General features: G+C 46.4%; 1 protein-coding gene and 1 pseudogene across 1 annotated transcript in view; one reads left to right on the forward strand and one right to left on the reverse strand.

The window, feature by feature from the left end:
- Window positions 1-27,251, reverse strand: part of LOC124802423 (glycogen phosphorylase) — a 166,584-nt gene that overhangs the window by 128,472 nt on the left and 10,861 nt on the right. The gene's annotated exons all lie outside the window — the stretch shown is intronic.
- On the forward strand, window positions 19,359-19,476 carry LOC124803884 (annotated as a pseudogene).

Below are 27,251 nucleotides of genomic sequence, written 5' to 3' on the forward strand. Positions count from 1 at the left end.
CTGAAGGTTGAGAGCAGCGGTGTTTGCGTAGATTTGTGACAAGCAACACTGCGTGAAATAACCGCGGAAATCAATGCCGAACGTATCCGTTGGGACAGTGCGGGTAAATCTGGCATTAATGGGCTACGGTAGCAGACGACCGACGCGAGTGTCTTTGCTAAAAGTAAGACATCGCCTGCAGCGCCTCTCCTGGGCTCGTGCCCATATCGGATGGACCCTAGAGGAATGGAAAACAGTGGCCTAGTCAGTTGAGTCCCGATTTCGGTTGCTAAGAGCTGAGTGTGGTGCAGACGTAAGTTGTCAACAAGCACTGTGCAAGCTGCCACGTAATGGCGTGGGCTGTGTTTATACGCAATGGACTGAGTCCTCTGGCCCAATTGAACAGGTCATTGACTGGAAATGGTTGTCTTCGGCTACCTGAAGACCATTTGCAGCCATTCATGGACTTCATTTGCCCGAAGGTTCAAATGGTTCTGAGCACTATGGGACTCAACTGCTGAGGTCATCAGTCCCCTAGAACTTAGAACTACTTAAACCTAACTAACCTAAGGACATCACACACATCCATGCCCGAGGTGGGATTCGAACCTACGACGGAAGCGGTTACGCGGTTCCTGACTGTAGCGCCTAGAACCGCTCGGCCACCCAGGCCGGCTTTTCCGAAGGACGATGGAATTTTTATGAGTGACAATGGCCTATGTGCTTGAAGAACAACTTGGACAATTCCAGCGAATGATCTGCCCACCCAGATCGACCGCCATAAACCCATCGAACGTTTATGCAACGTAATCGAGAAGTCAATTCGCGCACAAAATCCTGCACCGGCAACACTTTCGCAATTGCGGACGGCGGTAGAGGCGGTATGACTCGATATTTGTGCGGGTGACTTCCAACGACTTCTTGAGTCCACGCCACGTCAATTATACTGCGACGGGCAGAAGACCCGACTCGAAATTAGGAGGTAATCCACGACATTTGACACCTCAGCGTAATGTTACCGTGCACGATCAGGATATAGTCCCTTGGGGTCATCAAGACTGCTTTGACACGATTCGCCACGACTTCCTCTCATCAAATTTTATATACGTACTTCGCAAGTCGCCATAGGATGTACGGAGGAGGCTAGATTGCACCATTACTAGCTTTACAAGTCCTAATTTCTCTTACCTTGTCTTCTTAGATCTTAGGCGAAATGTACGATGGCGGCAGTAGAATCTTTCTGCAGGCAGCTGCAAATGCCTCTTTAATACACTCCTGGAAATGGAAAAAAGAACAGATTGACAACGGTGTGTCAGACCCACCATACTTGCTCCGGATACTGCGAGAGGGCTGTACAAGCAATGATCACATGCACGGCACAGCGGACACACCAGGAACCGCGGTGTTCGCCGTCGAATGGCGCTAGCTGCGCAGCATTTGTGCACCGCCGCCGTCAGTGTCAGCCAGTTTGCCGTGGCATACGGACCTCCATCGCAGTCTTTAACACTGGTAGCATGCCGCGACAGCGTGGACGTGAAGCGTATGTGGAGTTGACGGACTTTGAGCGAGGGCGTATAGTGGGCATGCGGGAGGCCGGGTGGACGTACCGCCGAATTGCTCAACACGTGGGGCGTGAGGTCTCCACAGTACATCGATGTTGTCGCCAGTGGTCGGCGGAAGGTGCACGTGCCCGTCGACCTGGGACCGGACCGCAGCGACGCACGGATGCACGCCAAGACCGTAGGATCCTACGCAGTGCCGTAGGGGACCGCACCGCCACTTCCCAGCAAATTAGGGACACTGTTGCTCCTGGGGTATCGGCGAGGACCATTCGCAACCGTCTCCATGAAGCTGGGCTACGGTCCCGCACACCGTTAGGCCGTCTTCCGCTCACGCCCAAACATCGTGCAGCCCGCCTCCAGTGGTGTCGCGACAGGCGTGAATGGAGGGACGAATGGAGACGTGTCGTCTTCAGCGATGAGAGTCGCTTCTGCCTTGGTGCCAATGATGGTCGTATGCGTGTTTGGCGCCGTGCAGGTGAGCGCCACAATCAGGACTGCATACGACCGAGGCACACAGGGCCAACACCCGGCATCATGGTGTGGGGAGCGATCTCCTACACTGGCCGTACACCACTGGTGATCGTCGAGGGGACACTGAATAGTGCACGGTACATCCAAACCGTTATCGAACCCATCGTTCTACCATTCCTAGACCGGCAAGGGAACTTGCTGTTCCAACAGGACAATGCACGTCCGCATGTATCCCGTGCCACCCAACGTGCTCTAGAAGGTGTACGTCAACTACCCTGGCCAGCAAGATCTCCGGATCTGTCCCCCATTGAGCATGTTTGGGACTGGACGAAGCGTCGTCTCACGCGGTCTGCACGTTCAGCACGAACGCTGGTCCAACTGAGGCGCCAGGTGGAAATGGCATGGCAAGCCGTTCCACAGGACTACATCCAGCATATCTACGATCGTCTCCATGGGAGAATAGCAGCCTGCATTGCTGCGAAAGGTGGATATACACTGTACTAGTGCCGACATTGTGCATGCTCTGTTGCCTGTGTCTATGTGCCTGTGGTTCTGTCAGTGTGATCATGTGATGTATCTGACCCCAGGAATGTGTCAATAAAGTTTCCCCTTCCTGGGACAATGAATTCACGGTGTTCTTATTTCAATTTCCAGGAGTGTATATCTCATTAGCGCTTCCTGAAAACAATGTCGTCTTCATCCCACGCATTTCCATTTGAGTTCATGAAGCATCTATGTAATACTCGCGTGTTGGGTGAACCTGCCGGTAATAAACCTAGCAGCAAGCCTCCGAATTGCTTCGATGTCTGCCTTTAATCCGACTTGGTACAGACCCTAACAATGGAGCAGTACTCGAGAATGGGTCGCACTTGTGTTCTATATGCGATTTCCTTTATAGAGGAGTTACAACTTTCGTAGAATTTTCCCAATATACCGATATCAACCTCTCTCCTGCTACTGCCAACCTTACGTGCTCGTTTTATTTAATATCGCTTTGCAACGTTACGCCTAGATATTTAATCGAAGTCAGTGTGGTAAGCAGTACTGAATTAATACTGTATTCGAACACTACGGGATTGCTTTTCTTAATCATCTGCACTAACTCTGATTTATCTATGCTTGGAGCAAGCTACCATTTGTCACACAAAATAGAAATTCTGTCTAAGTCATCCTATGTCCTCTTGCAATCACTCAACGACGACAATTTCCCGCCATTACAGCGTCATGAGCAAACAGTCGCAGACGGTTGCTGACCCTGTCCTCAACAAGAGGAGTCCTATGAGATTTGCCTGGAGAACTCCTGGCGATAATCTTGTCTCTGATGAACATTTGCCGTCCATGACAAGGTACTGGAGTTTTATCTCTTAAGAAGTTTTCAAGCCAATCACCGTTGGGTGACTTGCGGAGTATAACTGTAGATGTACATCTGAAAGTCTATTCCATGTGCTCGAACCTTCGTTAACAGTCAGCAATGGGGCGCTGTGGCAACAAAAATCTAGGAATGTCTCTCGCCCTTCGTTCACTGTTCGCAGAATATCGTGAGAGAAATAGGCAAGCTGAGTTTCGCACCAGCGATGCTTTCTAAATCCGCGCTGATTTGTGGACAGAAGCTTTCTGCCTGAAGGATATTTTATGTAGTCGAACTTGGAACATAGTCAAGAATTCAGCAGCAAAACGATGTTGAGGTTACTGACCTGTAATTCTGCGGGACCGGTCTCTTACCCTTCTTAGACAGGCGTCACCTGAATTTTTCTTTTTTTTTTTATGTCAGTGTGCCCTTTGGGCTGGACGACAGATTCACGATAAATGCAAGGCAAGAAACGTGTCAGTGCCGAAGATTATTCTCTATAAAATCGAAACTTGCACTCAACGACCTCGATTATGCTTTGGACATATTCCAGCCTCTGGTCGGCTTTGGTATTTTTGCCCTATGCGGCTCGCTCTGGTATCATCGAAGTTATTCCCTGACTTAACCCACACCCTATTATCCAGTTCATTCTTCTAGTCCGTGTTTTCCATGTATTCACCTCCGATTCTTGAGGGATTTTCTGTGACACCACTTCTCAAAACATTTCGATTCTCTTCTCTTTTGGTTTTACCACCGTCCATGATACACTTCCGTGTTCGTAACGTATATTCTCAGAAATTTATTCTTCAAATCAGATCCTATGTTTAGTAGTAGTAGACATCTTTTAACGAAGAATACCCTTTGCCTATGCTAATATGCTTGCATAAAGTTAGCGCAGCGGATGTGAATACATAGTGAACCGTTTCCAAAATATGCACCGATTTCATTCCTTTCCCTATCTAATGATGGGATAAACAACCTGGAAACGACGGGTAATTATCTAGTATAATAATTATTTAAAACAGCACAGAGAGATGTTCAGCCCTAGCGGTAATGAGAGTCATCGGTGTGTGGAATGAAGGGAGAATACTTTATCTACCAATGGCGATGCAATTTCAGTAAGATAGATCGTCCATCCACACCAATAAACGAGTTATGCCCAAGTTTTCGTCAGCTGGCTGAAATCGACCGTAAAAAGTACCCGACTTAGGGGATGTTACAGCGTAGGATTAAACTACGATTAACGAGGTGACAATTCGAAAAGGTATCTTGGTAAGATTCGCTGATGGCATTGCTGTTCTCGCTGAATGCTAGGAAGAATTACAGGACCTGTTGAAGGGAATGAACAGGCTAATGATAACTGAATATGGATCGAGAGTAAAGAAAAAGAAAGAAAGAAAGAAAGCCAAATCATTGAGAAGTGACAGAAACGAGATTAGCGACAAACTTACCAAAATTTGTGGCTACGTAGAGATGAAGTGAAGGAATTCTACCACCTTGCACGCAAAATGTACCCACCTCCGTAGTTCAGCCATTAGTGCCTCATCGTGCAATGCAGATGATCTAGTACAATCCCGATACAGATTGGTATTTTTCCTAGTGGCAGGACTGGAACGGAGTGCAATCAACCTCTCGAGGCCGGATTGAACTACTGGAACGAGAAGTAGCGGATGCAAGTTGTGGAACGCTAACAACGGTTTGCTGACCCCAGGACCCTCTCTACCGTAGTGAAGGATGCCTCGGAAGCTGCTCAGCAAGGCGTGTCCTCTGGTCCTCACCCCCGAATGACTTTCTTTTGGCAACGAAATAATGCGTGAAGAACGAAAACAAGGGGGCATAAGAAACAGGTTCGCAAAGGCAAAGATACCATTCCTCGGGCGAAAGGTCTACTAGGCCCTAACTTCAGAATTAAAATTTCTGAGAATTTACGTCTGCAGAACAGAACATGAAAGTGAAATACTATTTGTTATTTTCTTTTAGCCTGTTACCTACTTGCAAGAACAGACCAAACGGTGCACATGAATTTGTATATATGAGCATAAAACGCAATATTTTAATATAAAATATCAAATATGTTCATATAACTCAGCGATAGGGTGTTTAAGGAAAAAATGTATTACAATATCTACTGAAATAAACAAAAAATAACTGAATCTACAAACTACTCTTTGGCCATATGCCACGTAGGTATATGCTCATCCGGAATTCGGAAGGCACACACTACTGGTCTACTGTACTATACGACATAGCTACGTCACATATTTTGTAGTTTATAATTCTAAATTACACTATACTATACAATACTAGACTATGCACCACTGCACTACACTACACTACTCTACTCTACTGTTCTTGGTATCAGAAGCAAAACTAGATTTCCTCATTTTGTCTGGGTTAACCTCTGGCGCATGGAGACATAGCTTAGGATTCGCATGTGCTGTACGACCACGGCAACCGAAGTGCTGAGACTGCGAAATGGCTGTTGGGTCTCAGGAAATCCTTCCTAGTGCTGCCCTAGGCTCATCTCCTCGGTGCTTACGGACTCGTCATGACGTATGGCCTCCTCTTCTTTTCTCTCTCCACCATGTAGCCTTGCATTTCGTAAGCCGCCCGGCGTATTACCAAGACTGCTGACTCATTGCCAGATAATGTGATCCGGGGTGCCGATTGCTCTGCATTCACAAGTGTGTGTGGTGGGTTGGGGTATTTTCAGTACATACGAGGGTCATTCCAAAAGAAATGCACACTATTTTTGTAAAAATACAGTTTTCATTATGCATGTGTGAAAGTTTTACAGCGTGTAGATACATCCTTCCCGCTTGTTTTCAAACTTAGTTCAACCTGTTCCCGTGAGTGGCACCGTCACAGCATGTCTTCAAGATGGTTGCTACACTTTACGCTCGTCAGAAGCAACGTGCTCTCATAGAATTCCTTTACTGTGAAAACGAGACAGTGGGAAACATCCACAAGAGGTGGAAAAAGGTGTATGGAGATGCTGCTGTCGATCGCAGTACAGTTAGTCGGTGGGCAAGCAGGTTACGTGATGAAAGCGGGCACGGCAATATTGAGGATTGTCCTCGCAACGGCAGGATTCGTAGTGCACACACTCCAGACAATGTGCAGAGAGTTAAAGAATTGGTGACTACTGGCAGACGCATCACAGTGAACGAATTGAAACGCTACGTTGGGATAGGGGAAGAAACTGTTTGCAGAATACTGAAAGTGTTGGCGTTAAAAAAGGTTTGTGCCAGGTGGGTTCCCAGGATGTTGACAGTGGCTCACAAAGAAACAAAAACGGTATGTAGCGAACTTTTGGAACAGTACGAGAATGGTGGAGATGAATTTCTTGGAAGAATTGTGACAGGTGATGAAACATGGCTCCATCATTTTTCACCAGAGACGAAGAGGCAATCTATGGAGTGGCATCATGCAAATTCACCCAAGGAAAAAAAAAAAAAAAAATCAAAAGCACAGCTTCTGCTGGAAAAGGTTTGGCTACAGTGTTTTTCGATTCCGAATGACTCTTGCTTGTGGACACTATGCGAAGTGGAACCACCATAAATTCTGATGCATATGTGATGACAGTGGAGAAACTTCAAGATCGACTGAGTCGTGTTCGACCACATCGGCAAAAGCAGGACTACAATGCACGGCCACATGTCAGTCAAAAAACCATGGAAGCGATCACAAAACTCGGATGGACAACACAAACACCCGCTTTACAGTCCTGACCTGGCTCCATGTGACTATCATCTCTTTGGGAAAGTGAAAGACTCTCTTCGTGGAACAAGGTTTGAAGATGATGACTCTGTTATGCACGCTGCCAAACAGTGGCTCCAACAGGTTGGTGTGTGTGTGTGTGTGTGTGTGTTGGGGTTTATGGGCGCTCAACATCGAGGTCATCAGCGCCCTGACACACAGTAAAAGGAACGAATGTGGAGAGACCTAATAAAACTGAAAAACACACTCAAAGCAGGAAAAGAGGGAAAATACGACCTGAGAAGGTAAAACCTAAGGTAAGGGATAACATAGCGACAAGAATGACATAGGAAACCGTCAGTGTCTGGCCACTTACATAAAATATGGGCGAGCTTGTCACACAGGAAACAAGTTAAAATCCCCTCCCTAAAATCTTTGTAAAAACATTCGACATGGCACAGAACTTTAAAACTTTAACCACATTCGTCCGAGTGTTGCCTAAAAGAGTTGGCAGGTCCGCTGGCAAGGCAGCCGCGGCCCGCTGGTCAGAAAATAAAACGCAATCCAATAAAACGTGGCGCACAGTGACCTGGACGCCGCAAGCACCACACAGTGGAGGGTCCTCCCGCCGGAGCAGGAAGCCATGCGTCATAGGGCTGTGGCCTATTCGAAGCCGAGTGAGGAGAACCTCGTCCCGTCGATGGGGCTGAAAGGAAGTACACCACACACGCGTTGTGGGCTTGACTATACGGAGCTTATTGTCAGTCACTTCCAGCCACTCATCCTCCCACCGACGCATGACCCGTGAGCTCAACAGCAAGGTGAGTGCGTGCAAGGGGATAGCACACTGAGATACGTGTGGATCAAGACACGCTTCCTTGGCTGCGAGATCTGCCCCTTCATTCCCAGCAATGCCAACATGCCCCGGAACCCAGCAGAAAGCTACAACCTTCCCCAGTCGCTGTAGTCGGAGGAGGGCATCCTGGATGGTCTGGACTACTGTAACTGCCGGATACAAATGGTGCAATGATTGAAGGGCACTGAGGGAATCGGAACAGACAAGAAATTTAGGAGAGGAAGAATGTCTCATCTCCTCCAGCGCCCGCAAGATCGCAGACAATTCTGCATCAAAGACCGTGAAAGGCGGAGGCAGTCGGACCTTAAGGACACGATCCGGAAAAACAACGGAGCAGCCAACGGAATCCCCTTGTTTCGACCCATCCGTAAAAACCGCTACATAGTCGTGGTGCTCAGATAAAACAGCAGAAAATGCTGCATGAAAAACGGTGGCAGGAGTGCAACCCCTCTTGTACTGCAATAAATCTAAAATCACTCTGGGCCTCTTCAGTAACCAGGGTGGCAGGTGGTTAAAACCCTGGATTTGGGGTTGTACAGACTCCACACCAAGCGACTCTAGAACACGTTGCACACGGATCCCAAACGGCAACGTAGCCCGGGGACGGCGGGAAAAAAGGCGTTCCAGAGGTGGATGGGCAACAAGGCGGTGAGCAGGCGAGCTGGGAGCCGCAAGAAACTTACAAGCCTGGCGCACCAGAAGGAGCTGCCGCCGGATGGTAAGTGGCGGTTCGCCAGCCTCAGCACAGAGACTTGGTATGGGACTGGTCCGATAAGCACCCGTGGCCAGTCGAATCCCAGCATGGTGGACAGTGTCAAGGATCCGCAAATAAGACGGCCTCGCTGACCCATATACTGTGCACCCATAGTCCAGCCGCGAACGCACAAAAGCCCGATAAAACTGAAGGAGACGCGCCCTGTCCGCGCCCCAAGACCTGTGGCTGAGGCACTTGAGGATGTTGAGTGCCTTCAGGGATCTGGCTTTCAAGTCACGTAGGTGTGGCAGCCATGACAACCTGGAGTCAAAAATTAGTCCCAGAAACCGCACTGCGTCTCTAAAATGTAGGACAGCATCCCCCATATGCAAGGCAGGCAAAGTAAAAAGACGACGAGAACGATTAAAAGGAACACAAACACACTTATCGGCAGAAAACCGAAAACCTGTCTTTGCAGCCCACTCCTCTAACCGCCGCACTGTTAGCTGCAACTGACGGCTCACGGTTGCAACACTGGAGGAGGAACAGAAAACAGCAAAGTCGTCCACAAACAAGGAGCACTGTACTGGACTCCTCACTGTAGACGTTATACTGTTTATGGCTATGGCAAAGAGGGTAACGCTTAAAACACTGCCCTGGGGGACACCGTTCTCCTGCTCAAAGCGATCAGACAGTGTGTTACCAACGCGGGTCCGAAAAAACCGCTGAGACAGGAAAGACCGAATGAAAATGGGGAGGCGGCCACGAAAGCCCCATTGATGCAGTTGTGCAAGAATACAGTGTCTCCAAGTAGTATCATATGCCTTGCTGATATCAAAGAAGATACCGATACAGTGATGCTGACGGAGGAAAGCCTGCTGAATAGCCGCCTCGAGGAGTGTCAGGTTGTCGACTGTGGACCGAAATTTTCGGAATCCACACTGAAAGCGGCTAAGGAGCTGCCTGGTCTCTAGCAGCCAGACCAGACGACGGTTAACCATTCGTTCCAGGGTCTTTCCGACACAGCTTGTCAAGGCAATACTACGATAACTACTGGGACATGTGCGGTCCTTGCCTGGTTTGAGGAGAGGGATGAGGATTGCCTCCCTCCACGAGGTGGGGAAAACTCCCGTCCGCCATATGAGATTAAAACATTCGAGGAGGATTTCCTTTGACGCCGCTGGCAGATGGCGAAGCATGGAGTACCGGATGCGGTCGTAACCTGGTGCGGTGTCAGAAGCCGCAGTAAGTGCCGATTCAAGTTCCCACATGGAGAAAGGGGAGTTGTAGGCCTCAGAATTGTTCGACCGAAAGTCCAGCTTCGCTCGTTCGACAGTCGCACGGTAGCGACGAAATGCTGGAGCCTGGGTTGCAGTGGCAGTACTTTGTGCAAAATGCTCTGCCAGCGTCTGAGCAATGGCTCTGGGTGTTGTTTGGAGGCATCCCTGGTTCAGGACTGCAGCTATTGGTAGACGGCTGCGTTTACCGGAAATCCTCCGGATGGCTTCCCATACTTTTGTGGAACAAGTGGAACGGTTGATGGAGTCCAGGAACTCCTGCCATGACCTTTTCTTGCTCTCTTTAATGACACGGCGTGCCCTGGCTCTCGCGATGCGAAAGGCGGTAAGATTGACTGCTGTTGGGCGGCATTTAAATCGGCGAAGAGCCGCACGCCTGTCCCGGATGGCTGAACGGCACTCCTCCGTCCACCAAGGCACAAGGCGCCGCTTAGGAGGGCCAGAAGACTGTGGCATGGACAGGTCAGCAGCATGATGGATCACAAGTGTGATGTGATCCACCCATTCCTGTACGCTGTTGTGGCGTTCAAAGACAGCCAATCGAGTGAACAGAGGCCAGTTAGCCCTGCCAACCATCCACGATGGCGGCCTCTGCTCCAGCAATACACCATCCAGGAGATGAATGAGGATGGGGAAGTGATCGCTGGAATGAAGGTCGTCAATGACCTCCCAGTGAACAGAGTCGGTGAGGGTTGGAGAGCAGAAAGATAGGTCAATGGCTGAGAATGACCCTGTAGCAGTAGAGAAATGAGTCGGAGTACCTGTGTTGAGGATGCACAACACTTGAGATGTGAGGAGGCTCTCCAAAATTCGACCTCGAGCGCAAAGAGAAGTGGAGCCCCACAGGACATGATGGGCATTGAAGTCTCCCAGGAGGAGAAAGGGGCGCGGGAGTTGGTCGATAAGATCTGTGAGAGCGTCTAAGGTCATTGCATCCAGAGGGGGTAAATAAAGGGAGCAAACAGTAAGCCTTCGACGGGAATGAATTGCAACTGCAACTGCTTGCAGGTCAGTATCCAGGGGGAGAGCAGAGGAGTGGTGGTCATTAGTGACAAACACGGCGACTCCGCCTTTGGCTCTGTCTCCAGTCAGGTCATCTTTGCGATACAACGTATAGCCCCTGAGTACAGGAGCATCAGAGGGTTTTAGATGTGTTTCCTGTAAACACAAGCACAGGGGGCGTTGCCGTGCTAGGAGGTGCAGTTCCTCCACATGTGCCCGGAATCCATTCATGTTCCACTGTATAATGGGAGCCATCGATCAGGGTGGGAGGACCTTCAGTCGCACTTTCTGTCGGGGAGGAGAGGCCACAACAGGTGGAGGCTCAGTTTTGGGGCGAGATGATTGCCCCAGTCTGACATCAACCTCCATCGCCTCTGAAGAGGAGTCGAGAGAGACGTCAGAAAGAACGACATCAACATCAGCAGACTGTAGAACTTCAGTCTCCTTGAGCGGTCGAGTCTTCACCTTTGGTTTGGGCTTCGATTTTCTGGCCAGAGGTGGCAGTGGAGCCAAAACCTCAGAAGCAGTAGGGGGTGTAGCAGCGCTGGGCATTGCACAAGACTGGACCTGGGAAGGGGCAGGAGGTTCCATAACGTCAGCGACCACGGCCCGGTCAGAAGGCCGGGGAGGAGCAGCAGGCTTCACAGGAACAGCAGCAGCACACGTACATTGACAAACGCAGGTGCTAGTGCTGACAGTAGCAACCTCCGTTTGTGTAGCGGCATCAGTTTTCAAGACTGGCTGTTTCAGAACGGAAGAAAAGGAAGCAGCGAACGTGGGCGGCTGCAGGGACTTGTAAATTTTCTTTGCCTCACCGTACGGGATGCGTTTGGTGGTTTTAAGTTCCTGGATCTTCCGTTCCTCAAGGAAAACTCTACATTCCCTACTCCACACAGGGTGATCCCCAGAGCAGTTGACACACTTGGGAGGAGAGGAGCAACCAACTCCCTCATGGGCGGCTTTACCACACTTCCCGCAAGTGGCTTCCCCTTTACAACCGAGAGTAGTGTGTCCAAAGCGTTGGCACTTAAAACACCGCATGGGGTTGGGGTAATAAGGCCGTACACTGAGACGTAGGAAACCTGCCTTCACATACTCGGGCAATTTGGTGCTGTTAAACGTAAGGATGAACGAGTCAGATTTCAGGAGAGCACCATCCACCCGTTTCATAACGTGTTGCACGTCGACAATTCCTTCCCGGGACCATTCAGCCTTCAGTTCGTCTAGGGGAATATCAACGAGATCTCGGCAAGTCACAACACCCTTGCTGTAGTTCAAGGTGTTGTGAAATTCAGTCTCAATCGCAAACTCCCCAAGAAATTGTGCCTTCTGAAGGTTCTGGACTTGCTGGAAGCTAGATGTTTCAACCAACAAGGTGCCATTTCGCAAGCGCTTTACAGATTTTAATGTACCAGCAATACCTTCTAAGCCTTTCTGGATGTAAAATGGCGAAACTTTGTCGAAACTCCCATCTTTTCTTTTAATTATAAGAAACACATTCTGCGAAGCAGCATGCGTTCTGTTACTACTACTACCTGAATCAGGAGGACTGGCTACACGAGCCCTCTTGTGAGATTGGGTGTTAGAACCTACCAGCGGCCCACCCTTTCCGCTGGGGGGAGAAGAAGAAAAGTTCGAGGGTTCCATCTCGGTCCCACGAGCAGCTAGGGAACTAGGAGTCCACCTAGACAGAGCCCCGCATGCCTAGGTAAGCCTTATACAACTGAGGTGCGGCAGACTCCCCAGAGGTCGCCCGCTAACGACTGTTCCACCTCAACAGCCATGCATCTCATCGGCGCGCAGCACACCTTGAGATTGAGGGGTTTTTTATAGAGGTGTATTCCATCCTCGCGACCCGGGCGGTCAAGCCAAGATCCCCATTCCCTGAGACACACAACATTCCACCGCCGCGCCGCACGGTGGTCGTTGAAGTATGCTTAGAGGTTACGGTGACAGGGGACTGGCGGCGCTTACCAGTCCCCAGCTCAGGAACCCCGGGGTCGCCAAGCCCGTACCCAGCAAACGAATGCTGAGCCCCTGGGGGCTCCAACAGGTTGGTCCAGAATTTTACCGCTCGGGAACACAGGCGCTGGTTCCAAGATGGCGTAAGGCAGTTGAGCGGGATGGAAATTATGTGGAGAAATGAAAATATTCCCAGAATGGCAAAGGTCTCTAGTTCGAGTCTCGGTCCGGCACACAGTTTTAATCTGCCAGGAAGCTTCAATGAAAATATTTGTTCCTAAAGGATGTATCTACACACTGTAAAACTTTCAAATATGTAGAATAAAAGATGGATTTAAAAAAAAATAGTGTTCATTTCTTTTGGAGTGACCCTCGTAGGTGGGATACAGACCATGTTCCGACAGGTAGTTTACAGCTCCCTTGGGCGGAAAGAGATATGACTTCTGTTTCTTCTCCCTGTTTCTTGTCATTCTCCATCAATGCATGTTTCATTTTATTTTTAGATGTGGTACTAGCGCCCAATATCTCCTTTTTCATATCATACTCGCCCTTTTTGAGTCAATATTGTGCACCTCTTGTCTTACAGTCAGGTCGGAAGCGTATCAGTCGGTGTTTTACACGCGCTTCAGGGATGTGGTGTTAACTGTTGAAAATCAATTGAACTGTTACGAAATAAGGTTGTTCTCTGCAGAAGCGGAGAACAGGAATATGTAGTGAACATCTCTGAGATGAAGACACTGGCAAGGGTCATAGTATGACTCATTAAACTAATTGAAAGACTGGCGACATCCCGCCCAAAGAAGTGAGAAAATCAAGCGGGCTGAAACAGCGGTGGGCTTGAACAGGTACGAAAGACATGCCACAAGTTAAGGCAGCCTTCATTAGCTTCCGGAGAAACGATTCGTTGCGAGACGGGGTCAGCGCCGGGCCAGTTAGTGGCTGATCATCAAGATACCACGTGACGCCTGTTGGCACTATAGCAGCGATGAGCACTAACTGTCGCGAGTATGCGTGAAGATTGCGTCCTGCGCTCGAAAGAGGTCACTCGGGCTAAAGGACGCGAGAACTTGCAAATGTACCCTCATGATCAGCACCACAGTCTAACATAACTCAGCCGCGACGCTCACTACTGTAAAAATTATTACGGTCTGACAGGTGATACGACTCAAGCGCCCCAAGCGGCGAAAAAGGAACCGTCATTGTAATTATTTCTCTACTTAATTAACACAGCAGTTATTACATTTTTGCGTTCTAAGCATTAGTAAATTATCAGAAGACGTGAATGATAGTGAAAAAAATGTAAAAACAGCCTAAAGTCACTGATTCAGTTATATTAACGACAACTTATTTGTTAAGAAATACTTTCGAATATGCGTATAATTTCATTACAATCAGCTGAAAGCAAGAGAAAATAAACTCACATTTCTTGCATGAGAAGCATATATTGCTTTTGTTGTTTGTTCTTGTGGTGGAAGTCACTTCGTTGACACGCAGGAAGTCTAATGATTCGCACATTCTTACACTTCACTCGGCTTTCTAATGCATGAATATTTTTGTGAACGTAATTACTTTTGTCTCAGAAGCGAATGTGTTTTAAGATTCTTGCCGTTTGTGGCTCAGATGTAGCAACAATCGTGAAATTGGCTGCCCTGTGTTGGGACACAGTTCTGCTGCTTTTGTTGTTTTATTGCCATGTCTGTGTCGTTTTTACTTGCAGTTGTGGTGGCGTAATTGGTGTGTTAAATAATGCAGATATCGCCTTCCATGCCGGTCTCCTACGTTCCACATTCATTGATTTGACTGAACCTTTGGTGAACAAAAATTCACGTTGTAGAGTAGATATGCGATGTCTTCCTGCAAATGTCAGGTCTTCTGATGTTTACTAGCAATTTTTTTGTTCTTAAAAGAACACGACATTCTTCAGTAATTATCTGTAGGTTACAAGACAATCGTAAATAAACTGTTTTATACTGTAGCGGTTCACACACACACACACACACACACACACACATGTACACGCACACACAAAATCTTGCTGTTGTTGTTGTTGCAATTTATTGCGCTACAGACGCTTACGACTGTAAAACCCATTCTGCATATCAATATAAACAGTTATGATTCGCATTTGCAAGCTCACACCGAGCTCGATGGTATAACTTCCTGGCCGCTTAGCGTGTTGCGTGGGTAACAAACACGAGACGAAGTGTCGCAGCTGTTTTGTTACACTGTGACCAGAACGAACACAACATCGCTCTTTCCAGCTGTCGTAGACCAGAGGGATCTTTTGTTTGAGGCATGGTGTACCTTCCACACAGAGGTCGTCATCACCGTCTGAGGGCCGATGGAGAGTTTTTGCCATGTCATGGAGAAACTGTCCATTTCTACGGTTATTTCCATTAATTTCCAACTAGATCACCATAAACAGCGTTGATTAATATATTTAACTATGGGCGAAAAAGAATTAATTCAGAATGATCTGCAGGGCACACTGCACATGGCCTTGCTCACTTGCTGTTGAATTGACTGCACACTACAGCAAGCGAGCACGGCTAAGTACAGTATGCTATGGGAAAAGCTGTGAGTAGTTAATTGTACAAATGTGACCCATCAGTTGAAAACCTCTACTGTGTGTCTAGTGTCTACAGGCGAATACTCGGATACATGAAAAACAGTTAAATAAAAAACACTGATGATGCCTAGTATGGGTAGGTAAAACATGTTTTGTTAGAAACAAAATAAACACTTGCAAAAAATGGAACTTTTCGTATTTACCACGTTAAATATAACATTTTGAAGTAACAACCGCGGAAGAATGGCTGCACATATTAACAATAGTAACCCAACCAATTCATCTACAAAATTAACATGCTAAGTCGCAAATATTATTATCCTATGAAGAAGAGTGCAAATTTTGCTGATGAGTTGCAGGAGTTACTCTTGTACCATTTACAATCACACCTGAAGATGATTGATGGGAAACGAAACTGGTCACGATAGTACTAATAATTTAAAAAAAACGGGATGGAATCTATACGATACTAAAATCTGAAATGTGATATACTTCCTGCAAAAGAAACTTCAGTTTAACCCCGAATTCTGTGGTTTCTGCAAAACTGTACATGACTGAGCTCGACGTAAGAGTAAGCCATTTTAGCATTTTCATTAAGATCCGTCCGTGTTTACTGTATGCAGTTTGTCAAAGATTTCCCGTGGAATGCACATATCTACCAATAAAAGTAATTTTCCAACTATCTGCGGTGAAGCGCAGGTACAACACAAAATACGACACAAAAAATTAAGTTCACAGTTTTCAGCCTTCTCCGTAGACGAATGGAGTAGACCAAAGCAATTTTAAAATTCTTTATGACAATGGTAACGCTGATGATACTGTGAGCTCACTGTTAACCAAGCATCCCGCAAGGTAAAAAAAAAAAAAAAAAAGAAACAGATGTGCAGTCAGATTAATAACCCCCTCCAATCATGTTTACGACAAGAATATGGGAGGAATGGCTGTTGATGTGCGTCTGCGTGGACAGCCATTATTCTTATTTTATCTTCTTGGTCTTAACAACAGCGATAAGAAGGGGGATTAAGAACACGAGCAGATTTTGCCTTTGAGAATGCTTTCTTGGACATATTACAAACACATTCAAGTGAACAGGTGGATTCCGTATTGCTGGATTTCCGAAAGGCGCCAGACACTGTAAAAACACAGGCGCCTGCTCATTAAAGTACGATCATGCGGAATGTCTTAGCAGATGTACTATAAAGTTTTTAGCACACTACGCTGTTGTCTTCGGCACTGTATCGTCGACGGACGATCGTAAAGAAATGGTAGCTCCCTTTAAATGTGAATAAATGCAACATAATACCTTTAAGGGCGAGAAAGAATCTGACAGTTTGCGATTACAAGACTAGTGTACGTATTTCGGTGTATGACACGATATGAAATACGCGACCATATAAAATAAATCAGGGAATGCGAACGGAAGACAAATTTATTGGGAAGGTTCGGGGAAACTGCAGAGCATCTGTAGAGGAAGACGTCAGTGTAACTGATTCTAAAGCATTGACATGGCGTTTGAATCCTTATGAAGTGGACATGACAACGAACATCAAACGACACGACACGCGCTGCTAGGATCCTAACGGGGCGGCATAGCCCATACGAAAGTTTAACACTAATTCTATGGGAAATGAAAAGAGAATCCTTGGAAGAAAGTCGAGCAGTTCTCATGAAACCCGGTTGGATAAATTTAGAAACTGTGTAATCCAAGAAAACGGTGCGACAAATCGGCTTCCAGGATCCCGCATTCAGCGTAAGGATCATGAGAATCAAGTAAGAGATTAGGGTGTGTACGTAGACATTTATTTCCACTCTCTCAGTACGTCAACGGAATAAGATAGAAAATCGCTAATATTTCGCGAAGTACCTTCCGCCATGCACTTATTTGCAGAGTATGTATGTAAATGCATGTGTACATACGTTTTCCGTGTTACATCAGGGGTCTTTCCCCATACGTCTGCCACATGCGATTCTGCAGTATTGCTTTCAAACATTCATATAAAGTAAAGAAAAGCATGCATTTCTTTATATTCACTTGACTTTCCTTATTAGTGCATTGTTGGTAAAAGCTTCTATAAGCAGTCTCGTTCGTAGATGAACTCTTATTATTAATGAAGCGAAATCTCTCATGCTCTTTACGTATAGTTGTGCATAAGCGTACGTTCAATTTGATATCCCCACTCGAATATCATTACAAAGAAATGAAGACTGCTATAATTTACAGACACTGCATCTTAACAAAGTAGAGAAATGTGCATACTTTGTGGAAACCCAATGAACAACAAGAACCGATCTGTCTTTCTCACGTACGGTTTTCATACCAGGTGGCTAAAATTAAAGTGAGCTACTGACGGAGGTCCAGTGTGGGCTGTAATTTTTGTATGGCGGCACAACTCGACACGAATACAAGTGTGTTAGAGCGAAACCGATTTGTACTGAAGAAAAAACGGTTTCGGTTTTGACCAACATGTGCAAATCTGGCGCCGAACATTGTATGACATCTGTGCTGTCATCTGACAAGCAATAAGGGTTAATAAGAAAATTAACATTATGCCTTTCTCACTTGTTTGACCTTTTCTGCCCATCTCCCGTTCTTAAGCTATTAAAAGGTAACATTTCTAAGCGTCTTTCTTGCATTCACAGCGTCAAATTTGCACTTGGTTGACAAATTTGGGACTAATCTTTCTCCAGTGGTAATCGGTTCCGTATTATTTCATTAACATATCTCCTCAAGTTTCACTGCCATACGATAATTACAGCTCACACTTGACCTCTGTGAGCAGCCGCACTTTAATTATAACCATCTGGTACTTATGCTGCCATGGTCCCATGTGGAAAGTTTCGCAAGAAACAGTATCTTTTCTATTGTAGAAGGAGCCAGCTGGCAAATTTCCAAATAACGCTCTAGACAAAGTATTCAGAAATATCTCGCTACCAGAAAACTACATTACGTAATTTCCTAAATAATGCAGAACCAACACACAACTTTCCTGAAACAATGAACTTTTGAAAACAAGTACCTACTCGCTCAGATACTACACAGATGTACGGGGGCGTGCTGAAAAGTAATACCTCCGAACTTTTTTTGTGAAAAGTCTTAAAAACCTCAAATAAAACAAACTTAATTACCATTCTTCATTTTTATTCTTCACGCCTACATATTTACACATTTCTCCCTACGACAGATCAATTTGTTGATACTGTCACTGTAGAATACTCGACTTTGTTGACGAAGACACAACCTCACTTCTACTTGCACCACATCAACATTACCAAAGTGAAGTCAAAGTTTTTTTTAAGTTCTCAGAGGTTCTTTCTTTTTTTTAAGTTTCGGAAACAGATGAAAATCGTATGAGGCCACGTCGGAATTGTATGGGGGGATGATTGATGACACTGAACACAAGTGGCAGCGGGCTGCAAATATGTAGACACGAAGAATAAAAATGCATAATCTTAATAAAGTTTGTACTGCTTAAGAAGCTTTAAGAGTTTTTACATCAAAGATTCGGAGGCATTACTTTTCAGCACGCACTCATTAAGTAGTCCACGATGCTGATCGCTGTGTACAATTAAAATGGAAGTAGGCTGTTATCAATATTTTGCAACATCCGAATGATTCGATAAACTAACCCAACGACCTTTTAATACTTGTGCTGTCTTTTCTTCGAGACTGTGGTGATCTTAGCCATTCTGCTTCTTACTGGCAGTAACCAGATATGCTCAAGTTGGAAACTTTCAGTTTAACGTCCAAATGCGAACAGCTGGACATACTCACAATTCCATACATCATTTGCTAGAAATCCACAGATATTCGGCTTGTAAAGAGATGAACGCCATAGGGGAATTAATAGCCTTTCTTCCTCGTTTTCAAGAAACAGCTACTGTCTTTGCACAAATTTCATGTTCGCCATAGATACTCCTAGCAACAGCCTTGCCGCAGTGGATACACCGATTCCCGTCAGGTCACCGAAGTTAAGCGCTGTTGGGCGTGGCCGGCACTTGGATGGGTGACCATCCGGGCCGCCATGCGCTGTTGCCATTTTTCGGGGTGCACTCAGCCTCGTGATGCCAACTGAGGAGCTATTCGACCGAATAGTGGCGGCTCCGGTCAAAGAAAACCATCGTAACGACCGGGAGAGCGGTGTGCTAACCACACGCCCCTCCTATCCGCATCATCAGCTGAGGATGACACGGCGGTTGGATGGTCCCGGTGGGCCACTTGTGGCCTGAAGACGGAGTGCTTGAGTGCATGGATACTCCTACTAAGAGAAAGACATTTGAGTAGTCACACTCCACATTTCAGCATAAGAAAAACGGGAGACCTTTTTTCATTTTATGGAAACACAGAATGTTCTAGAATCCCCACTGGACATTAATATCATCTGATGTACCTTGAGGGCCTGTTCAAATTTACGGTGATTGCAGGGTTTGGCTGGAAATGATAGCAACGTAAGTGTGAGCTCCTGAAGGCCAGGCGTTAGAAAAAAGAAAAGAAATTTTGGCGCGGATCGGGCGAGCTATAATCAAGCAGCGGCGCTTGGCGCAGCAGCAAGACTTCACAATGCTAAGACGAGGGTCGTGTGTTCGAGTCCCAATGTGGAATCAATTTCTTTCCAATTTTTACGTTACTTATACTGCAAATAAACTGAAATAATGTCCAGTACGTTGTATTTATTAACATTTTCATGAAAGTCATGGAAAGAAAAGACAAAGGAAAATGTTACACTGCAAATAAATTTCAAGGAAGGAATTATAACGTGTCCACGATAACTTGTTGTTGTGGTCTTCAGTACTGAGACTGGTTTGATGCAGCTCTCCATGCTACTCTGTCCTGTGCAAGCCTCTTCATCTCCCAGTACCTACCGCAACCTACTTCCTTCTGAATCTGCTTAGTGTATTCATCTCTTGGTCTCCCTCTACGATTTTTACCCTCCACACTGCCCTCCAATACTAAATTGGTGATCCCTTGATGCCTCAGAACATGCCCTACCAACCGATCCCGTCTTCTAGTCAGGTTGTGCCACAAACTTCTCTTCTCCCCAATCCTATTCAATACTTCCTCATTAGTTATGTGATCTACCCATCTAATCTTCAGCATTCTTCTGTAGCACCACATTTCAAAAGCTTCTATTCTCTTCTTGTCCAAACTATTTATTGTCCATGTTTCGCTTCCATACATGGCTACATTCCATACAAATACTTTCAAAAACGACTTCCTGACACTTAAATCTATACTCGATGTTAACAAATTTCTCTTCTTCAGAAACACTTTCCTTGCCACTGACAGTCTACATTTTATATCCTCTCTACTTCGACCATCATCCGTTATTTTGCTTCCCAAATAGCAAAACTCCTTTACTACTTTAAGTGTCTCAATTCCTAATCTAATTCCCTCAGCATCACCCGACTTGATTCGACTACATTCCATTATCCTCGTTTTGCTTTTGCTGATGTTCATCTTATATCCTCCTTTCAAGACACTGTCCATTTCGTTCAACTGCTCTTCCAAGTCCTTTGCTGTCTCTGACAGAATTACAATGTCATCGGCGAACCTCAAGGTTTTTATTTCTTCTCCATGGATTTTAATACCAATTTTTCTTTTGTTTCTTTCACTGCTTGCTCAATATACAGATTGAATAACATCGGGGAGAGGCTACAACCCTGTCTCACTCCCTTCCCAACCACTGCTTCCCTTTGATGCCCCTCGATTCTTATAACTGCCATCTGGTTTCTGTACAAATTGTAAATAGCCTTTCGCTCCTTGTACTTTACCCCTGCCACCTTCAGAATTTGAAAGAGAGTATTCCAGTCAATATTGTCAAAAGCTTTCTCCAAGTCTGCAAATGCTAGAAACGTAGGTTTGCGCTTCCTTATGATCCACGACAACTTATGTATGTAAAATTAGATTTTTTTTATTTTACCGTTGTAGGGTAGTGCGGTGAAATTTGCCGTTAAGGGACTAAGGCAGCAGACGACTGAAGCGAGTGCCTTTGCTAGCAGCACTACGTCGCCTTCAGCTCCTCTCTTAGGCTCGTGACCATGTCGGTTGGACCGTAGACAATTGTAAAAACGTGACCTGGACAGATGAGTCCCGATTTCCGATTGTGGCGCAGACCTCACGGAGCCATGGAGCCAAGCTGTCAACAAGGCGCTGTGTTAGCTGGTTGTGGCAACATAATTGTGTGCGTTGTGTTTACATGGAATGGACTGGGCCCTCTGGTCCAACTGAACCGATCATTGACTGGAAATGATTATGTTCTGCTGCTTGGAGACCATTTGCATTCATGAACTTCAGTTTCCCAACCAACAATGGAAATTTTATGGATGCCAATGCATCAAGTCACCTAGCCACAATTGTTAGCGATTGGTTTGAAAAACATTCCCGACAATTCTAACGAATGGTTTGGCCACCTCGATCGCCCGACATGAATCCCATCGAATATTTATGGGTCATAATCGAGAGCTCAGTTCGTGCACAATATCCTGCACCGGAAACACACTCGGAATTATGGAGTCCATGCTGCACTACGCCGAGCAAAAGAAACGCCGACATAATATTAGGAGGTATCTCATGACTTTTGTCACCTTAGTGCAAGGCGTCCACGAGAACATATATAAGATTCTTTTGTTATTTTACAGTTGACGATTTACAGGCTGAACAACGGGAACTTATTATTCGCCAGCAGCTGAGGAAAGCTGCTCGAATGTCGAAATGACACTAACGGAATTTCTGTATGCTTTAATTACAATCCCTTCTTGAAAAGGTACCCAGAGTCCTCGTGGACGGTGTTAGTAGGCCTTTCTCGATTGGGACTCGAGCGCACGGTCCTCATGTTACTGTTCTGTACTCTATCCGCTAAATATATATATATATATATATATATATATATATATATATATATATATATACTCATGGAAATTGAAATTAGAACACCGTGAATTCATTGTCCCAGGAAGGGGAAACTTTATTGACACGTTCCTGGGGTCAGATACATCACATGATCACACTGACAGAACCACAGGCACATAGACACAGGCAACAGAGCGTGCACAATGTCGGCACTAGTACAGTGTATATCCACCTTTCGCAGCAATGCAGGCTGCTATTCTCCCATGGAGACGATCGTAGAGATGCTCGATGTAGTCCTGTGGAACGGCTTGCCATGCCATTTCCACCTGGCGCCTCAGTTGGACCAGCGTTCGTGCTGTACGTGCAGACCGCGTGAGACGACGCTTCATCCAGTCCCAAACATGCTCAATGGGGGACAGATCCGGAGATTTTGCTGGCCAGGGTAGTTGACTTACACCTTCTAGAGCACGTTGGGTGGCACGGGATACATGCGGACGTGCATTGTCCTGTTGGAACAGCAAGTTCCCTTGCCGGTCTAGGAATGGTAGAACGATGGGTTCGATGACGGTTTGGATGTACCGTGCACTATTCAGTGTCCCCTCGAGGATCACCAGTGGTGTACGGCCAGTGTAGGAGATCGCTCCCCACACCATGATGCCGGGTGTTGGCCCTGTGTGCCTCGGTCGTATGCAGTCCTGATTGTGGCGCTCACCTGCACGGCGCCAAACACGCATACGACCATCATTGGCACCAAGGCAGAAGCGACTCTCATCGCTGAACACGACACGTCTCCATTCGTCCCTCCATTCACGCCTGTCGCGACACCACTGGAGGCGGGCTGCACGATGTTGGGGCGTGAGCGGAAGACGGCCTAACGGTGTGCAGGACCGTAGCCCAGCTTCATGGAGACGGTTGCGAATGGTCCTCGCCGATACCCCAGGAGCAACAGTGTCCCTAATTTGCTGGGAAGTGGCGGTGCGGTCCCCTACGGCACTGCGTAGGATCCTACGGTCTTGGCGTGCATCCGTGCGTCGCTGCGGTCCGGTCCCAGGTCGACGGGCACGTGACCCTTCCGCCGACCACTGGCGACAACATCGATGTACTGTGGAGACCTCACGCCCCACGTGTTGAGCAATTCGGCGGTACGTCCACCCGGCCTCCCGCATGCCCACTATACGCCCTCGCTCAAAGTCCGTCAACTGCACATACGGTTCACGTCCACGCTGTCGCGGCATGCTACCAGTGTTAAAGACTGCGATGGAGCTCCGTATGCCACGGCAAACTGGCTGACACTGACGGCGGCGGTGCACAAATGCTGCGCAGCTAGCGCCATTCGACGGCCAACACCGCGGTTCCTGGTGTGTCCGCTGTGCCGTGCGTGTGATCATTGCTTGTACAGCCCTCTCGCAGTGTCCGGAGCAAGTATGGTGGGTCTGACACACCGGTGTCAATGTGTTCTTTTTTCCATTTCCAGGAGTATATATATATATATATATATATATATATATATATATATATGGCCCATGTCTAGTTCAACCAGTACCAAAACTGCTTTTTTTCCCTAAACGCTTGGCCATCTGGAGTTCACGCTCCTTTCACATTTCTGGTCAAGCCTTGCTTATACCATAAGTTTGTACAAAATCGATGACAGTAAGTAGGCGCTGTCCCCTTGTACGTTGAAGTCTTAACATGCGACACGAAGACGCTAAGAAGAGTCACGTTTTTCATTTCGCATCCGTGGCAGTGAATAACTTGTAAGCGAAAGAAATTCAGTGATTCTGTCTGTCTGTCTGATGCCGTGATAGAGGAAGAACAGGAGTCGACAGGGAATAGATAGGGGATCCAGAATTACAATTAGAATTTAAAAGAGCTCTGGAAGACTTAAATAAGGCAGAAGGGATTGACAACATTCCACCGGAATTTCTAAAATCACTGGGGGCAGGGGCAACATAACGATTATTCACGTCGGTGTGCAGATTGTACGAGACTGGCGATATACCATCAGACTGTCGGAAAGATATTATCCATACAGTTCCGAAGATTACAAGAGCCGACAAGTGCGACAATTGTAGCACAGTCAGCTTAACAGCTCATGCATCCAAATTGCTGACACGTATAATATGCAGACGAACGGAAAAGAAAATCTAGGATCTGTTAGATGACGATCAATTTGGCTTTAGGAAAGGTAAAGGCACATGAAAAGCAGTTCTGACGATGCGGTTAATAATGGAGGCAAGACTAGCCAAAAATCGAGACACGATCATAGGATTTGTCGACCTGGAAAAAGCGTTCGACAATGTCAGATGGTGCAAGATGTTCAAAATTCAGAGAAAAATAGGGATAAGCTATACGGAAAGATGAGTAATAAATAGTACGTCCAAGAACTAAGAGAGAACAAAAGAGTGTATGACCATGAACAAAGTGCACGGATTAGAAAGAGAGTAAGCCATGGATGTAGTCTTTCGCCCTAGTGTTCAATCTGTACATCAAAGAAGAAATGACGGAAATAAAAGGAAAGTTCAAGACTGGGTCTAAAATTCAAGGTAAATGGGTATCAATGATAAGATTCACTGATGACCTTATTGTCCTGAGTGAAAGTGAAGAAGAATTGCACGATCTCTTGGATGGAATGAAAAGTCTAACGAGTACAGAATATGGACCGATAGTGAACCGAAGGAAGACAAAAGTAAAGAGAAGTAGTAGACATGAGAACAGCGAGAAACTTATCAGAACTGGTGATCACGAAGCAGATGAAGTTAAGAAATTCTGCTACCTAGGCAGCAAAATAACCTATGACGGACGGAGCAAGGAGAACGTAAAAAGCAGACTAGTACTCCCAAAAAGGGCATTTCAGGCCAAGAGAAGGCTACTAGTACGAAATGTGAGGAACACATTTCTGAGGAAGTACGTTTGGAGCACAGAATTGCATGGTAGTGAAACATGAACTGTGGGAAAACCGGAATAGAAGAGAATCGAAGCATTTGAGATGTGGTGTTACAGACGAATGTTGAAAATTAGGTGAACTGATAAGGTAAGGAACGAGGAGGTTCGCTGTAGAATCGACAAGGAAAGCAATATATAGAAAACACTGACGAGAAGAAGGGACAGGATGGTAAGACATGTGTTAAGCACTCTGTCTTCAGGCCACGAGTGGCCTACCGGGACCATCCGGCCGCCGTGTCATCCTCATGGAGGATGCGGATAGGACGGGCGCGGGGTCAGCACACCGCTCTCCCGGTCGTTATGATGGTATTCGTGACCGAAGTCGCTAACTATTCGGTCGAGTAGCCCCTCAATTGGCATCACGAGGCTGAGTGCACCCCGAAAAATGGCAACAGCGCATGGCGGCGTGGATGGTCACCCATCCAAGTGCCGACCACGCCCGACAGCGCTTAGGACATGTGTTAAGACATCAGGGAATAACTTTCAAGACAGTAGAGGGAGCTGCAGATGGTAGAAGCTGTAGAGAACGACAAAACCCGGACGGAGTGGCCTTGCGGTTCTAGGCGCTACAGTCTGGAACCGAGCGACCGCTACGGTCGCAGGTTAGAATCCTGCCTCGGGCTTGGATGTGTGTGATGTCCTTAGGTTAGTTAGGTTTAATTAGTTCTAAGTTCTAGGTGACTGATGACCTCAGAAGTTAAGTCGCATAGTGCTCACAGCCATTTGAACGACAAAAATTGGAAGAAAACCACTTAAAAACTGAGGACAAAGGTTTCACGTGTTGATCTGAAATTTAAAGATTGGCACAGAAGAGGAATTCTTGGCGGGCCACATCATGCGAGCCAGAAGACTGAGGACTCAAAGAAGTTGTCACACACAACACATTTATACGAACATGTTTTGCCCAAGAGTGGTTCTGCGACCACATTGAACTTCAGGCCTCGCTATAAGTGGCTCGTTAAGTCGTTTCTAATGTTAGAGGAAGGGAAGAACATACCTGCCGCAAAAGGACCATGGCTAATAACCACCGTGGTGTTCAACTGTCGTGTTGAGGACAGTTTACCAAGCGTCATAACAACAGAGGAAATTACTGTTCAATTACACACGTAACAGTAATGTTTCATCTTCATCCATACTCCGCAAGCCACCTGACGGTGTGTGGCGGACGGTACTTTGAGTATCTCTATCGGTTCTCCCTTCCATTCCAGTCTCCTTTTGTTCGTGGAAAGAACGATTGTCGGTATGCTTCTGTGTGGGCTCTAATTTCTCTGATATTATCCTCATGGTCTCTTCGCGAGATATACGTAGGAGGGAGCAATATACTGCTGACTCTTCGGTGAAGGTATGTTGTCGAAACTTCAACAAAAGCCCGTACCGAGCTACTGAACGTCTCTCCTGTAGAGTCTTCCACTGGAGTTTATCTATCATTTTCGTAACGCTTTCGTGATTACTAAATGATCCTCTAACGAAGGGCCTTGCTCTCCGTTGGATCTTCTCTATTTCTTCTATCAACCCTATCTGGTACGGATCCCACACCGGTGAGCAGTATTCAAGCAGTGGGCGAACAAGTGTCCTGTAACCTACTTCCTTTGTTTTCGAACTGCATTTCCTTAGGATTCTTCCAATTAATCTGGCATCTACTTTACCGACGATTAATTTTATATGGTCATTCCATTTTAAATCACTCCTAATGCCTGCTCCCAGATAATTTATGGAATTAACTGCTTCCAGTTGCTGACCTATATTGTAGCTGAATGATAATTTTTGTTTCTATGTATTCGCAGCACATTACACTTGTCTATATTGAGATTCAATTGCCATTCCCTGCACCATGCGTCAATTCGTTGCAGGTCCTCCTGCATTTCAGTACAATTTTCCATTGTTACAACCTCTCGATATACCACAGCATCATCCGCAAAAAGCCTCAGAGAACTTCCGATGTTATCCACAAGGTCATTTATGTATATTGTGAATAGCAACGGTCCTACGACACTCCCCTGCGGCGCATCTGAAATCACTCT

Source organism: Schistocerca piceifrons, chromosome 6 (assembly GCF_021461385.2).
Source record: "Schistocerca piceifrons isolate TAMUIC-IGC-003096 chromosome 6, iqSchPice1.1, whole genome shotgun sequence".
NCBI classification, from domain to species: Eukaryota; Metazoa; Arthropoda; class Insecta; order Orthoptera; family Acrididae; genus Schistocerca; species Schistocerca piceifrons.